Source organism: Chelonia mydas, chromosome 27 (assembly GCF_015237465.2).
Source record: "Chelonia mydas isolate rCheMyd1 chromosome 27, rCheMyd1.pri.v2, whole genome shotgun sequence".
Classification (NCBI taxonomy): domain Eukaryota; kingdom Metazoa; phylum Chordata; order Testudines; family Cheloniidae; genus Chelonia; species Chelonia mydas.
In genome coordinates, this window is record NC_057860.1 from 16077541 (window position 1) to 16089775 (window position 12235).

At 42.9% G+C, this 12235-nt stretch overlaps 1 protein-coding gene across 6 annotated transcripts in view; it reads right to left on the reverse strand.

The window, feature by feature from the left end:
- Positions 1–12235, reverse strand: part of MPP3 (membrane palmitoylated protein 3) — a 109739-nt gene that overhangs the window by 58340 nt on the left and 39164 nt on the right. For 4 of the 6 annotated variants that reach the window (XM_043536910.1, XM_043536905.1, XM_027835016.3 and 1 more), the window contains exon 1: positions 6295–6759. The exons of the other annotated variants lie outside the window; for them this stretch is intronic. The gene's annotated coding sequence lies outside the window, so the exon portion shown is untranslated. Of the gene's footprint in view, positions 1–6294; positions 6760–12235 lie in introns of those variants that run through there. 6 annotated transcript variants of the gene reach the window in all.

Genomic DNA, 12235 nt, shown 5'->3' on the forward strand with positions numbered 1-12235 from the left:
AAGCAAGTGCTTGATCTTGCAGGACAGGCCCCTTACCCATGTTAGTTTACATCAACTGAGACCATAGGTTCTTTGCTGATCTCAGAGTATTTGAGTGAAGATGTGACTGTAACAAGTTATTTTTATTCTCAAAAGCTCTCGTTTTGCCAATCATCTTTTTGTCATTCTCAACTATCCTCACTCAGCATTGGGAGTGGAGCACTTAACAAATTTGGGATCAATATGCTTAGATTAACATGCCCATGAATCTTTAAGGTTTCTTTGTTTTGGAGTCTTCATTTGTACAGTCGCCACCACCTTTCTTGGGCCCAACTAAACTCGTTTGTTGAGTGTGTGTTCTACTCATTCAGTGAAATCTGGAATTTATTTCTTGTTCAGTTTCAGATTCTTCTCTTTGGCATGCTGCGGAACATTTTGCAGTCTGTCATTGAGGTGCTAATCAATTTCACCCCAAATCAGTAAAGTTTCACATACTGTATATAAACTAGCATGTTAAAATATATACTGTATATTGAACATATCTCTCCAAGAGTACTTTACAAATTAAAATTATAACTGATATCAACGAGATAAGGCACTAATAAATATTAGCTATAAAATCCAGTTAAAATACTGAGTGCCTATTAAGAACCACCACACAAACTACATGAAAAAAAAAAACAACTTCTAACCTCTACATTAGAAAATTGATGTTTTGAGCATTACCCTAACTACTGACTCAAAATGTTTTATATAAAGATCATGAAGGTACACTTGTTTGCTTTTGAAGACACACACCTGTAATCAGGAACCTAAACATTTACAAGATCTTTTAAATTTTGAGGGCTGAACAAAATAATATCAGTTCAATTCAACTCTGATTGTTGTAGGAACTGGTAATATAGCAAATCACTTTTTCTGCTCAAGCAGTATTGAACATATGGAGCTAAGTTCTATGTTTGTGTACATTAGTGTAATTCATTGACTGAACAGTTTTCATAGTTCATGGTTTGAGGTTCTGTCAGTTGCCATGTTAAGTACTGGGCAGTGTTTACATTTTAGCCAGAGTCTGCTGACTTTCAGAATACAGCACAAAAAAAGGTCAGGATGGGGTTTTTTTAACAGTAAGGAAGTTGTTTATCTGGGATGTCCAGTTTGGGAAGCAGGGTACATGGCCATTGTTACTCCCGGATATTGCCGTATAATTAGATTCAGACAACGAAACTTTATAACACTCACAAAGATTTTTGAAAAGCACCAATAATGACTGCTCTTCTTGGAGCAGACAGTCCTGGAACCCACAAAGGGAGGCAATTCATGATGTAGTCCTAAGAGGAGCACAGGATCTAGTCCAAGAGGTGAATACAGCTGAACCACTCAGTAATAGCGACCGTAATAAAATTAAATTTAACATATGGGGGAGGGGAGTGAAGACCACCACAGTGGCATTTAACTTCAGAATGGTGAACTACACAAAAATGAAGAAGCTAACTAAATGGAAATTAAAGGGAACACAAGAGTGAAAAGCTTGCAAGCAGCAGGGAAACTTTTTTAAAGCATCATAATAGAGGCTCAAATTAAATGTATACCCCAAATTAAAAATAATAGTAAGAGGACAAAGGCCGCCATGGCTGAACAACAGAGTAAAAGAAGCCATTAGCGGCAAAAAGGCGTCCTTTAAAAATTGGAAGTCATATCCTACTGAGGAAAATATAAAGGAGCATAAACTCTGACAAGTCAAGTATAATTATGCAGGTCACAAAAGAATTTGAAGAGCAACTAGCCAAAGACCCAAAAAACAACAGCAAATTTTGTTTAAGTACGTCAGAAGCAGGAAGCCTGCCAAACAATCACTGGGGCCAATGGATGATCAAAGTGCTAAAAGAGCACTCAAGGAAGACAAGGCCATTGCAGAGAAGCTAAATGAATATTTGCATTGGTCTTCACTGCAGAGGATGTGAGGAGGATTCCCACACCTGAGCCATTCTTTTTAGGTGACAAATCTGAGGAATTGTTCCAGATTTAGGTATCAACAGAGGAGGTTTGGGAACAAACTGATAAATTTGTTATCAGCAAGTTAAAGAAGTATGGATTGGCTGAATGGACTATAAGGTGGATAGAAAGCTGGCTAGATGGTCAAGCTCAACAGGTAGTGATCAACGGCTCGATGTCTAGTTGGCAGCCAGTATCAAGCAAAGTGTCCCTGGGGTCAGTCCTAGGGCCGGTTTTGTTCAACATCTTCATTAATGATCTGGATGATGGGATGGACTGCACCCTCAGCAAGTTCGCAGATGACACTAAGCTGAGGGGGGGAAGGTAGATATGCTGGAGGGTAGGGTCCAGAGTGTTAGGGTATACACTGAGGTGGTCCAGAGTGACCTAGACAAATTGGAGGATTGGGCCAAAAGAAATATGATGAGGTTCAACAAGGACAAGTGCAGAGTCCTACACTTAGGACGGAAGAATCCCATGCACCGCTACAGACTAGGGACCGAATGGCTAGGCAGCAGTTCTTCAAAAAAGGACCTAGGGGTTACAGTGGATGAGAAGCTGGATATGAGTCAACAGTGTGCCCTTGTTGCCAAGAAGGCTAACAGCGTATTGGGCTGCATTAGTAGGAGCATTGCCAGCAGATCAAGAGAAGTTATTATTCCCCCCTATTCGGCACTGATGAGGCCACATCTGGAGTACTGTGTCCAGTTTTGGGTCTCCCACTACAGAAAGGATGCGGACAAATTGGAGAGAGTCCAGCGAAGGGCAACGAAAATGATTAGTGGGCTGAGGTACATGATTTATGAGGAGTAGCTAAGGAACTGGGCTCATTTAGTCTGCAGAAAAGAAGAGTGAGCGGGGATTTGATTGCAGCCTTCAACTACCTGAAGCGGGGGTTCCAAAGAGGATGGAGCTAGGCTGTTCTCAGTGGTGGCAGATGACAGAACAAGGAGAAATGGTCTCAAGTTGCAGTGGGGGAGATCTAGGTTAGGTCTAGGTTGGATATTAGGAAAAACTATTTCACTAGGAGGGTGGTGAATCATTGGAATGGATTACCTAGGGAGGTGGTGGAATCTCCTTCCTTTGGGATTTTTAAGGCCCAGCTTGACAAACCCCTGGCTGGGATGATTTAGTTGGTGTTGGTCTTGCTTTGAGCAAGGGGTTGGACTAGATGACCTCCTGAGGTCTCTTCCAACCCTAATCTTCTATGATTCTATGAATTAAACAGTAATAAGTCACCAGGACCAGATGGTATTCACACAAATATGAAATTGCAGAACTACTAACTGTGGCATGTAACCTATCACCTAAATCAGCTTCTGTACCAGTTGACTGAAGGATAGCTAATGTGACACCAATTTTTAAAAAAAACTCCACAGGTGAATCTGGCAATTGCAGACTGGTAAGCCTAACTTCAGTATCAGGCAAATTGATTTAAACTACAGTAAAGAACAGAATGAATGACACATAGATGAACACAGTTTGTTGGGGGAAGAGTCAACACAGCTTTTGTAAAGAGAAATCATGCCTTACCAATTTATTGGAATTCGATTAAGGAGTCAACAAGCATGTGGACAAGGGTGATCCAGTGGATATATTGTACTTGGACTTTCAAAAAGCCTTTGACAAGGTCCCTAACCAAAGGCTATTAAAGTAAGCTATCATGGAATAAGAGGGAAGGTCCTCTCATGGATCTGTAACTGGTTAAAAGATAAGAAACAAAGGGTAGGAATAAATGGTCAGTTCTCAGAATGGAGAGAGGTAAATTGTGGTGTCCCCCAGAGATTTGTACTGAGACTTGTGGTGTTCAACATATAGAAAAAGGGGTATACCGTGAGGTGGCAAAGTTTGCAAACAATATGAAATTAAGAGTTAAGAGAGTTAAGTCCTAACTGACTACAAAGAATTACTCAGTTTTGTGAGATCCCTTTGTAAATAGGCAACAAAATGGCTGATGACATTCAGTGTCAATAAATGAAAAGTAATGCACACTGGAGAACATAATGCAAACTATACATACAAAATGATGGGTCTAAATTAGCCATTGCCACTCAAGAAAGAGATCTTGGAGTCATTGTGGATCATTCTCTGAGAACATCTGCTCAATATGCAGTAGCAGTCAAAAAAACTAACAGAATGTTAGGAACAATTAGGAAAGGGACAGATAATAAATAAATCCATGGTACGCCCACCTGACGTGGGAGGCTGAGGTTCAAGTCTCTGGTCTGAATTAGGCAGAGACTGAATCAGGAGCTCCCACATCCCATGTGAGTACCCTAACCACTGGGCAATTAGCTGCAGTATTCTGGTGTGGGTGAGTCTCACTCGTTCTGATCAGAAATTTCAGCCTGGACCTGGGAAACCAGGTCTGGCAGAAATAGCAAGGTCTCCCAACTCCAGTTTAATACCCTAACAATCCCAACTGCACTCCCCCTGGGCTTTGCTGGTGAGCACCTCTTGTCCTAATACTGGTTTCCAGCTAGTAGGTTCAGTCCTATGCCTATTAGGTCACTAATAAATTTAGGCAAAACTTAGTGTTTTGAGCATACAAATTACAATACACACGTGTATCGTTTCAACACTGAAGGCATAAACTCACTGAGATGCACTCTTCCTCTCATACTGGGCACTCTCCAAAACCCTAATTCATTTTTAAGTTTATTCCTGCTCAGTTATTATTGGGGCAGAAGGTTTGACCAGCTTCATGGCCTAGGGAGAGGACTCTTTAAATTCTATCCATACTGGGTAAGAAACAGAATTTGGACTGCTCCAGCTGAAGATTAGTCAGCCTGTAGTGGGTGGACCAAACAGAATCTTTAAATAGGATTCTGACATTTTTTGGCCTGTCCACACTGGATGGCTGAACTATATTAGAAATTGGTTTTGCTCTAGTATGTTTATATAGTTTCCAAACTTGATTTGTGGCTTAATATGGAATGAAGCATCAGTATTGAGGACATACTTTCCAAGATAGATTGTTTTTCAAAAACAATTGCATTTCAACATCTTTCCAGAAAATCACTATTTATAATAGGTCAGGAAAGGCATATGAATTATAAAATTTTGGGTGTTGGAAACTTCATGACTGTCTGCTGTTAAGCAGGACTTCAGTTTCTTGGAGACATTATACTTTTGTCTACCAAGAAAATTCAAAGCACGGCTTACCTAACCTTTTACTTAATTATGGGATTCAAGTATAGTGTTTTACAGTGTAATGAAATAAAAAAAATTTGTGTCTGAGTTACTGTTGTATTAAGCAAGAAGCCCCTTGAGCACTGAAAAAAAAATTAACTATTCAAATCCCCAGAGTGCAGTTATATAACGTGATGCCTTGTTTGGTGCTTAAATACAACAGCGACAGTTGTCTTAAAATAGCCAGTAAGCCAGATAACTCAAAAGATATATAAACACATAAAAGAAGTGCAATTGCAAGAAACCAAGCAGTTCGTCTTATAAAAACTGACACCTGTCAAGCAGGGCTTGAATCTTTAAGATCTTCTGATAACACTAACCTGAACTGCTCAGTTTATTTTTAGCATAATCTAAATAATTTCCCCTTAATGCAGGCACCCACTATAATTTTAAACCTTCAATTATATTTTAATTAGCTCAGCCTCTTGCAGTCTCTGTGGAAACTGGATTATGAATTAAACGAACTGGTATTGCTAATTCTTTTCTTTCATCTCAGCACAAGCACATTTCTGCTGCCTCTTTGTAGCTGAGGATGTCCACAGGCTGGTTTAAAATAAACAAGAGTAAAAAATCCAGCCCACTTGCCCTGGACGCTCCATTTTTGTTTTCACTTGCTGAATTCCTCAGCTCTTTGGGCAGATGAAGTTGGCCCTCTGTACAGAGAGATGCTCGATGCATTCATACCAGACCCTGCTTACCAATTTGCTTGAGCATGAGCTGTGCACTGGCCTCGCCTGGCCCAATGTCATGCTGCTGCCCTGAGGCAGCAGAAATGCCCCCAAGACGTGGCATAGGCAAGAACCCTCACAACCCTCCCCCAGCGAGAAGCCAGAGCACCTCCGTGCAATCGCTCAGGTCCAGGTCCAGGTATGCCCCCCGCCTCCAGCGCCATGTGCCCATCCTCCCACCGAGCTCCCAGGAGTCTGCCCCTGCAGCATCCGGAGCTTGCAGGTGGAGCGAGGGCCAAGCGGGGGCCAGCCTCCCCGAGCGGGGCATAGGCAGGGCCCGCTCAGCCCCCCGCCTGCTGCGCTACAACGGAATTTCCTCCCCCGATGTCTTTGCTGGAGACTCGCGGAGCGGAGCGCGCTACTGCCGCGGCCACAGGGACATGCAGCCGCCCGGGGTTGTTACCTGCGGGGCCCTGAGCTGCCTGCCGGCGGGGGCCGAAACTCAGTGCTGAGGCGGCGGGCTGCCTCCTGTGGCGAGAGGAGCAGATCCCCGGTGTCTGCGTCCCTCTAGCCCCGTGCGCGCCTCGCTCATGCGCCCCTAGAGCACCGGAGCTGCACGCACCGCCTCCATCGCATCCCCTTTCTCCGGGGGGGCTGCCTCCCCCCGTCTCTTTGTGTGGCTGCGCGGATTAAAGGAGAAGTACAATCCTCAGCGGGGGAGAAGGGGGCGCCAGCCCCGCCCAGATGTGCGGCATCAGGGCATGCCCTGGGGTTCCTAGGAAATGGTGCCAGCCCACAGCGCCATCCGGCGGGCACAGAACCCGCCGCCTCCCTTCCCCAGGGAAATAGGGCAAAGCTAAGAACCTGGGCTTGTGGGAGAACTACACCCTGCTTTCACCTCTTGTAGCCATGGTGAATTTAGGCCATTAACAATGCAAACTTTCAATCTATTCAATGTTCAGATACAAGTGATCCCTTCAGCGTGGAGCTCCTGGGGTACAATGGGATCATAATAATGTTTACATTTCTCTCTGGTTTTCCCTTTGAATTGTTTGGTGGTCCAAAACTTTGGTGGTTGTTTGGTGGTCCAAAACTTCCCAAAACATTCAGCTTTCTGCAGGAAATTTTCCAGGCCTAGGCTCTTTCTGAAGGTGACTATGGAAAACATGAATGAAGACAATATGCACTTTTACCATTAGAAAAATTTGACTTTTAAAATTATGTTTGTTACGGTAACACTTTAGAAGCCTCATTCAGGGAGCAAAGTTCCATTGTTTTGGGTGTTATACACACACAAGAGTTCTTGCTCCAACAATTTATAATTTGTATAATATGACAAGAAATAACAGGTGGAGAAATTCGAACAGATGAGTTGGGAGGACAAGGTAATAGTGAAACAATGTTATTTGGTGCAATAGGAAGCAGTTATGGCATATCACGGCTTAGCCATTGTCACCTATATTGGAGATATCACAGCAAAATTTTAAGGAGGGATTTAAAAGAAGATATAGTGGCTTTCTGGATTTTTACTGGGAGCTACTCCCATGGCAGAATGTATTAAAGGGCTTGAGGGAAAACTGACTCCATCTGGCAACACCAAAAAGGAAAAAGTTTCAGCAATCAAGATATGAGATGATGAGGGCTTGAACTAGAGTTTTTAGCTGTATGTGAGGGGAGAAAACAGGAATGAATTTCATTCTAAGCAAAGAAAGGCTGTACCATACATGTTTATATGGCTTATGCAGCTGTTGAACTTGTGCATCTCCTAAAGCAGGGGTTGTCACAAGAAATGTTTTGGTGGTTTTAGAGTGCAACCACCAACTCTTGCTGGTCGTCTCTCTGACAATTTTTCCTAAAATACTTAATTAACTTTAGGAAAAACAAATAAATCTGCACATGTACATGTCCAAATCATTGTAATTTATGTAGGGCTTTTTTTGGTTTGTTTGTTTGCAGACTCAATAATAAAAATAATGTACAGTTGTCTCTGTTCTTTACTGGACCTAAACAGAATAGAAACAAAATAAACTGCTTTGCATGTTCTTGTCTTTTTTGTTGTTTCTTTTGCTTTTTGGTTGCTTTTTTAAAGACACACTAGCTAGTAAGTCTGCTGCTGTGAAAACTGATCTTTGTATGTTTGTTAATATCACTTTTCACAGCAGACTTACTAGCTAGCTGGAAGGCAGTAAAAAGTTATATTAACAAACATACAAATATTGCTTTTCACAGCAGACTTACTCAGCCCCAGCAAGCAGGGGACAAACTAAGGCCTGGATGGAGAGGTGGATAGGGAGGCAGCAGGCACCAGGGCAATGGGGGCGGGGAGGAGCGGGTGAGCCCAGGATCAGAGCCCAAAGCCCCACGGCTGGAGCCTGCCACCTACCACCCCAGGGCTGAAGTCTGAAGCCTGAGCCCTACTGCCCCTGGAAAGGTGGGGAACTCACACTGGCTGCCTGCTTCTCTGGGTGTGGAGAGTCACCATGTTAGAGAAGCCTCCAGGGCTGTTCTTATTTAAATTTGGAACTGCATCAACTCATGAGCCAGCCCAGAATCCTGGAGGTGGAAATGTGACAAAGCCATGTTTGTTCCTCTCATCTCTGGCTGCAAAATCTAGTCTCACTCCTTCCAAAATTTAGTCTGAGTTCAGGGGAATGATTTTCTGTTGAGGTAATACAGATAGGATAGCTATTTGCTCCTTTGAAATATTCAAGATACCTGAATATTTCGGGCCGTGTTCTATGTGTGAAGGACTCTGCCATTATACTTGTTTTCCTCTTTACATAGTTTTACTATTTAAACCATTTAAAAATACCATGGGCAAAATCCTGTTTGCCTTACCCAGACAAGGAGACCCAATAAAGTTAATGGGACTACTGGTGAGAGAAAAGCAAACAAAATTTTGGCCCTGATTTATTAGTTTTTAAAGAGATTTGGGAAGGGTATCCAATTTGAACTTCTTGCAATACTAGGTGGCTTGCACTTTTTCCACCCTTGTTTTTGTATATTTGTTTTAAAGACTTTAAGGACATAATTTCCTATAGCTATCAGTCATTCATGTCTGGATGATATTTGGCATCATTCTAAAGTGGCTCTTGTTAATGTACATTCTTGAGGTCTGGGTAGATGTAAAATAAGCCACCGGTCAACAAGATTCACAAAGACTTAGAATGTTTTATGTGGTCAGCACACTTTCACAATAAAGTAACCCAACAACTTAAAGAAATTGAAGGGACAAAAGATCGTTCCATTAATTAGTTCTGGCTTTATTACAATAAATAAGTCTGACATTGTTTCTGTGATCCCATCACTCAGTGTAACAGTCTATTTCCATACATAAATAGGGAATCTCCACCACATGAGATGAGCTGGCTTCCCTTTAATAGGCCATTTAGTCTTCCATAAATATCCTTCTTCATCTGAGAGTAAATAGTGGGTTTTCCTTTTACTAAAAAGAAATGGTAGCTTTCTGGAAAGTGCTCCAATCCTCCATAGTCCTCCAAATGGAGAGGAAAATTAAGAATTTCAGTTCCTAGGAGGAAACCTACCTATAAAACCAAACCAGTAAAGGCCTTATGCCACATCTTCAATTTGGTTGGTTCTGTTACAAAGACTATTGTGATTTAAAGCAGTGGTGGCCAATCTTTCAGCCTGGAAAGGTCAAAGGGTATCAGGGGCCAGCCTGCAGTAAAGCTAGCCTCCTGACAACCCAATAAGTGCAGCTGGCCCTGATAGAAGCTGTCTGATTTATTGCACCACCTGATTGGCTGCAGGAGTCTGCAGATTGATACTTTAAACTCAGTAGCAGCCACAGTCTAGTAATTGCTTAATACATTCAAAACTGCAGCTGTGCTTGGTCTTTTTTTCTTCTATACTACTGTCTCTATCCCCCAGCTCCTTCCTGATGTCTGGCTCAGATTGTGCCTCCACCTTCTGACTATGGCTGCAGGTAACCTTTTGGCTTAGGCTTTTGTTTCTGACTCCTGGCTTGGACCTTTGGCTATGTCTCCTGTGAGTCTGGTTAACTCTTCAGATTAGGCTTTGGTTTCTGACTCCTGACTATAACTCTTAGTTGTGCTCCTGGACCAGTTCTAACTGGCAGGCTAAATTTTTGCACCAACCATTAGGCCAGACTGCCCATAACTTGTCCACTGACAAAGGACCATAATCAGCAGAGGCAGATTTTTTTTGTCCTTTTTTACTCCTCTCACAAGATACAAAGAATCATCTGGAAATCTGCTGAGGAGTCCTTGGTGGACATACAACCATCATAGCTGACCCCTACATCTCTAGGGCTTCCAATACAAGGGGCATATTGGAGGGGGCCATAAATAAAACAGCTAGAGTGTAATGCTTCCAGTTCTCCTTGACTAGTGTATGGTACCAAGGGACTGATAGCTAGCTGGCTCATGTCAGAGTAGTCTGGAGGCAACTCTAAGTTGGACTGGGCCAGAGAACTGGGAGCTGTAAAATGGAGGTTAGTTATCCTCTGCTGGGTTACCCTGCAGGGCTGTGCAGAAGAGGATGAGGAGTCTTTCGCTAGGAGGCCTTCTAGGCTCAGGGAGAGCCAGTCAAGCACTCATCCTGCTTTACCTGAAGTTCTTACAGCTCAGCAAGGAACCAGGCAATGGTGTAACTAGACTAGAGCTACTCTCCTCCCTACCTTGAAATGCCCTAGGTGGCCAGTAGAGCGCTGCTGAGCAGCCTGGAAAGAACTGATAGCAGCTGAGAGCTCCTAAAGCTGCTACAAGAGACGGGGGAGACCATGCTGGAGCTGATTTAAACCCTTCAGGCTTAAAAATCACAAGGTGCAGCTCTGGGAGGCCAATTCCAGTTCACAACCGAATACCGATTTTCTAGAGTCACAAGTTATCCCATCATCGAATAGATTGGATACCACTGAACAAAGTCTTTAAATGGAGTGTCTGACACTCTCTTGGTTGTATGGCAATTAGTAACCAATCATCAAACAAGTCTATGGTTCACTATCTTTAAGTGTTGTTATCCCTTTAATTCCTCACGAACCCACCCTCTGTCAAAGAACCCACGCTCGTGCTTGTATGTAAGTAAAATCTTTTGCTAAATATGTCGATATTCTTAAGTAGCTTGAAACGTACCTTCAAGGCTACTGCATCTGTCAACACTATTTTAGGTAAATAATGTTTAAATGTGTTGGGTTTGCATCCGCTGTTAATTAGGGTAGAACTAAAATAACTTTCTTACTAAAAAGAAAAGGAGTACTTGTGGCACTTTAGAGGCTAACAAATTTGAGCATAAGCTCTGGTGAGCTACAGCTCACTTCATAGGGATGCCTTTCCCACTCCTCAAATAAAAGCCACCAATGGGAATTCCTGGTTATATCCATCCCTTTTAAGACTTCAGGAATAGATTGACTGACGCACAACAGAACACTAATTAGGAAATGTGTTCTGTGCCTATTAGATACAGTTTGTTGCACACTTTCCCCTAGCAGAAGAGAAATGTCTCTAGGCAATGGCAGGTTTCAGAGTAACAGCCCTGTTAGTCTGTATTCGCAAAAAGAAAAGGAGTACTTGTGGCACCTTAGAGACTAACCAATTTATTTGAGCATAAGCTTTCGTGAGCTACATCGGATGAAGTGAGCTCTAGCTTACGAAAGCTTATGCTCAAATAAATTGGTTAGTCTCTGAGGTGCCACAAGTACTCCTTTTCTTTCTAGGCAATGGGACTCCCCTGGATTAGATCCAGCTCAGAGAACTGCCGTTATTAGGGAGAACGGGACAGAGGCTGTTCTCTTTGTGGAAACCGGATGTGTTTCTAATGTACGGATAGGCGTCTGGCACCATTGGCACGTGTTACAATAATGCTAGTAGCTGTAATAATAAAACAGAGACTTGTTTGTGCATACTATTTCCGTTAATGTGAAGTTCTGACAAAACAGTACTAGATTAACATCCCTTGATGCTGACACCTGCAGTGCATGAAGAGAAAGTGCGCCGTGCCGGTCTCCTGTCTCAACCTCAGCAGGATTGACAAACGAGGTGTTCCCCACTCTGGTGAAAAGACAGGTGGTGATTATACTGCTGCGCCCCCCCCAACCCAGTAACCCAGCGTTAGAGCATCACCTGGCATGTGGGAGACCGAGGTCCAAATTCTATCTCTGCTTGATGTGGAGCACTGATTTGGAGCCAGGTCTCCTAGAGTCCAGGAGAATGACCGCTATAATGTATTCTAGGGTGGGTTTCTCTCATTCCTTCCTGTTGGAACTGTTCCGCAGTGTATAAATAATTATTCATTGGAGAAGGGAGGGGGACCTGGTGACAGAATGTAAACACTCCCCCTCTGCTAGGAATGTCATTTGACAAAACCTGCTGAGTTCCTATTAGCTGTTAATGATTTTTGGTCACCATCTGTTTGACTTGGAGTAT